Source organism: Martes martes, assembly GCF_963455335.1.
Source record: "Martes martes genome assembly, chromosome: X".
NCBI lineage: Eukaryota > Metazoa > Chordata > Mammalia > Carnivora > Mustelidae > Martes > Martes martes.
In genome coordinates, this window is record NC_137897.1 from 93,530,040 (window position 1) to 93,534,775 (window position 4,736).

Sequence of the window (4,736 nt, forward strand, 5' to 3'; positions counted from 1 at the left end):
AACAAATAAAATGAATAGTACTTTAGCAGCATTCTTTCTTATCACTTTATGGGAATCTGATGGCATAAATGTTAGATCTTTTGTTATAGAACCACAGGTCCCTAAGTACTTTTTCCCACCTTTCTTTTTTTTCTGTTGTTCAGAATTGGTCATTTCTTTTCTCTTTTTCCTCTTTTAAAATTTCCATTCAGTTTTAGTAAATGGCAGAGCCACATCACATGCTATACCAGTTCAGAGTGAGAATTTTCTTTCTTTTTTAAATTTAATTAAAAAAATTTTTTTGAAGATTTTATTTATTTATTTGACAGAGAGCACAAGCAGGGGGAGTGGCAGGCAGAGGCAGAGGGAGAAGCAAACTTTCCGCTGAGCAGGGAGCCTGATACGGGACTCAATCCCAGGATGCTGGGATTGAGTCTCAGATCGTGACCTGAGCCAGAGATAGACGTTTAACCGACTGAGCCACCTAGGCACCACCCAGGGTGAGAATTTTCTAATAATCCTTTTCTAATATTAAAATTGCTTCTTAGGAGACTCTTAATCTCACAAAACAAACTGAGGGTTGCTGGGGGGAAGGGGGTAGGGAGAGGGTGGTTGGGTTATAGACGTTGGGGAGGGTATGTGCTATGGTGAGTGCTGCGAAGTGTGTAAAGCTGGCGATTCAGAGACCTGTACCCCTGGGGCTAATAATACATTGTACGTTAATAAAAAATAAAAAATTAAAACAAACAAACAAACTGCTTCTTAGGTTGCTTGGCTGACACAGTCAGTTGAACATCCAACTCTTACTTTCAGCTCAGGTAATGACCTCAGGGGTTGTGGGCTCAAGCCCTACCTACATCAGGCTCACACTCAGCATGGAGTCTGCTTGGGATTCTCTCTCCCCTCTTTCTCTCTCTTCCTCTCCCCCCATGTGCTCTCTCCCTCCCTCTCTCTAAAATCAATCAATCAATCAATCTTAAAAAACAAAAACAAGGGGCACCCGGGTGGCTCTGTTGTTAGGCCTCTGCCTTCAGTTCAGGTCATGATCCCAAGGTCCTGGGATGGAGCCCCGCGTTGGGCTCCCTGCTCGGCAGGAAGCCTGCTTCTCCTTCTGTCACTTCCCCCGCTTGGGTTCCCTCTCACTGTGTCTTTCTCTGTCAAATAAATAAATAAATAAAATCTTTAAAAAATACAAAAACAAAAACAAAAAACAAATCCTGTTTCCTTTAGTGTCATCCTAAATTCTACCCTGAACTGAGGGAAGAGTGGCTGGATAGGCCCTATGTTTCCTGGGGGAAATCCAAATTGATATGTTCCCTCTTTGCAAGGAAATGGGACAGGAAAAACAAGTCCTAGGCTCCAGAGAGAGGACTTGCAAGCAATAAATATGTTACTCCATCCTTATGAGGCCTGATGGCCTTTAAAAGGGAACTACATCCTTAAACCCCAAGCGGTTTTCACCATGACAGTGGCTCCTGTCGTTTCTTGCAGGAGAAAGCCCTGGGCTCCTCCTTGAGCCTCTACCCTCCGTCTGCCACCAGCAATGGTGAGCCAGGGCATGGTTGGCCTCCACCATCTTGTGCATGTCGTGCTTCTTCTTGAACACAGGGCCCTGTTTGTGAAAACCGTCCAGCAGCTCATGTGACAGCTTCTCTAGCATCGGCATCCACTCAGTAATCATCCACTTCATTATCAGGAAACGATGACACCGATCAGCTAGTGACACAGGGACTTGGTAGAAATGGCCACCTCTGAAGATGGGTACCAGCCCAATCACGGGCTCATAGTTCTTCAGTACTTGGTGGAAGATGGTGGTGGGGTTGCGCTGGATGGTTGCCTGTTCCTCTGCAGAAGCAACATTGTTCTTCTCAAACTCCTTCCCTTTCCCAGTTTCCAGAGTCTGCATCATGAGGGATCTGGCCAGTATTTTGTTTCCTCCTTTCATAATCATGTTGGTGAATTTACTGACACTGGGTCTTCAAACTTGTTTTTGTCACTGGGGCAGCTTTAATAAGCTGAATCTTCCTGAGTTCCTGCTCCTACTTCTCGGAATGGGTAATTTCTACTATTCTATCTTTATGTCCACTTATTCTTTCCCATATCAACTCTATTCTGCGGTTGGCTCCTTCTAGCAATTTTTCATTTTGGTTATTGTATTTTCAGTTCTAAAGTTTGATTTTTCTTTGTGTCTTCTATTTCTTTGCTGGGGCACTATATTTATTTGATGAGAACTTTGGGACTTTCTATCTTTTCATTTTCTTTCATCTTTTACATAATTTTTCATTGAAACATGATGACTAATGTAATTAATTCTATTATTTGTGTCTCTTGTTTTCATCTGATGATTTTCTTTTCCTTATTCAGATTTTCCTGATTCTTAGTATGGTGAGTGACTATTTTTGTGTATCCTGGCAATTGGGGCTATTATGTTATGAGACTTTGGATCTTGTTAAACTTTTATAGGACTTCTCAGTCACCACACAAGGGTGGGAAATGGTATGTTGCCTCATTACTGCCAATTAGGGATGGAAATGCATATTTCCCATGCACCTTTGACATTCCATAAATAAGAGCCTCTTGTTATTTATTTTTTTTTTTTAATTTATTTATTTGACAGACAGACCACAAGTAGGCAGAGAGGCAGGCAGAGAGAGAGGAGGAAGCAGGCTCCCTGCCGAGCAGAGAGCCCGATGCGGGGCTCGATCCCAGGACGCTGGGATCATGACCCGAGCTGAAGGCAGCGGATTTAACCCACTGAGCCACCCAGGCGCCCCCCTCTTGTTATTTTTGGGCAGGGATAAAATCATTTCAGATCTTTCCTAGGCCTCTGCTGACATCACCTTGGCTGGGAGGAGAAAGGGTACCTCATTACTGTTCCGGACATGGCCTCCACTGTCACCATGGGTGGGGGGTGGTTCTCCTTATCACTGGGTCAGAATGAAAGTTCCAGGTATCTACTCTGCCACTCTGCCTTTTTTTTTTTTTTTTTTTTTTGGTCACCAACCTAGTATAGGGGAAGAGATGACTAGTTACAGTTTTGTAAAGGTAGAGGTCTAGGTTTCCTACCTGGCTTATTCTGTCATGGGTTGTGCGCAGCCTCAATTTTTATCCTGTGGTATTTGGCTGGAATAAGGTGATGATTGTCTAAAAGTTTTCTCTTTTACTAGGTTGCCTTTATCCTGGTCCTTTCGCTAGAGAGAACAGGTTTTACCTGGAGCATTTTTAGTCTGCATTAACGGGTGTAACCTGGTTACAAGCCTCTACTGCACCCAACCCAGGATATATTAAGCAAAAGGAAAACCCCCCAAATTTAACATCATGCCATTCCTTGAATCTCAAGGTTCCTACCTGGTCTTTTTTCACTCCACCTTCCAGAGTCATCTTATGTTTTTATATATAATGTTCAAGGTTGGTAATTGTACTTAGTGAAAAAATGTGGAGAAGTACATTTCCTTTTCCATCTTATCACAGAATCAGAAGTCCAGGAAATAATTAGAGATATTTTGACGCAGCTATTTTGATATAGTATCAGGACAATTATGTTAAAACAGAAGAATACTTTTATTAGTAGGTAATATATATTCTTGTCACTCTAAGAGTCATTCCTGCCTCTCACTTCATTTATCCCCGACCTCCTTGGAAGTGGGAGCTCCTTTATCTCTTTGAAGGAAAGCAGAACTGCCTAGGATTAATGGGCTCTCTAATGCTGGTGGGAGATTGCAGAAGAGGCTTTGTGTTGGATCTCATCCTTGGACTCTTCCTGAGGTGGTACCCATTAATGGCTTATATGATTATCTCTGGTGAAAGTTATGGCACTTATACCAAGGTGGAAATAGAAACAGAAATTGGAAGCCTGTAGCATCTGTGTTACCCTTGAAACAAATGGAGACTTCGCTCTTGTACTTATCTTAAAGTGGTTTTTGTTAGAGTGGAGATAGATACAGTGATTAGCTTTGAGGTCAATAATAGTAAACTGTAGTCCAAGACTACAGAAGTTACAAAAATAGTGTTGTAACTGGCAGGCTTTATGACCACAACAAGGTAACCTAGGGTTATATGGCTTGCTACTTTCCTGGAAATACAATCTCTTTTTTATGATTCATAGAATTTTCTCCCCTTCTTTTTCAACATGAAATGATGGCTTTTGCCATGAATATCTTAACTTCTCATGCCCAGGATTATCAGTTGGCAAAGGGATAGGAAAGTAGGGATGGGACTACCTAGAGTTATACATATTAACTGAGCCTATTGAGTGAATGTTGATATATTAAGATGTAGAATCCATATCCCCTTGATTTAAAAAAAAAAAAATTTTAAAGTAAACTCTACACACATCATGGGTTCGAACTCACAACTCCAAAATCAAGAGTCACATACTCTACCACCTGCGCCAGCGGGGCACCCCTATCTATAACCCCTTTAGATAATTCTGTCAAAGGAATCAGACTATGTGGTTTCAACTGCTAGCTTTTCTGTTAACTACCCGTGAGTCTTTGACAAGTTATCTAACCTTTCAGAGCCTTGGTTTCTTCAGTAGTAAAGTGAGCATCATGGTAGCCCATGCCTTTTTGAGTTATTGTGAGACTTATATGCAGTAAAAATTATAGGCACTTAGAAAAACCTGGTCCATCATAAGCATTCAATACATGTTAGTTAGTTAATGAATATTTTTAAGGAGAACATTTCTAGTTACATGGATATGTCCTAACTGCTGATAGTATTTAATTTCTTATGTTTTTTCCCTTTCTGACCTCTAA

The 4,736-nt window shown here is 41.4% G+C and overlaps 1 pseudogene across 1 annotated transcript; it reads right to left on the reverse strand.

Annotated features, from left to right (window-relative positions):
* Window positions 1-1,399: 1,399 nt before the first annotated feature.
* On the reverse strand, window positions 1,400-3,360 carry LOC308337468 (small ribosomal subunit protein uS7m-like; annotated as a pseudogene). The gene is made up of 2 exons: window positions 3,328-3,360; window positions 1,400-2,021 (listed from the first exon to the last, which is right to left on the reverse strand). The product of its transcript is annotated as a small ribosomal subunit protein uS7m-like (transcript).
* Between the last annotated feature and the right edge of the window lie 1,376 nt (window positions 3,361-4,736).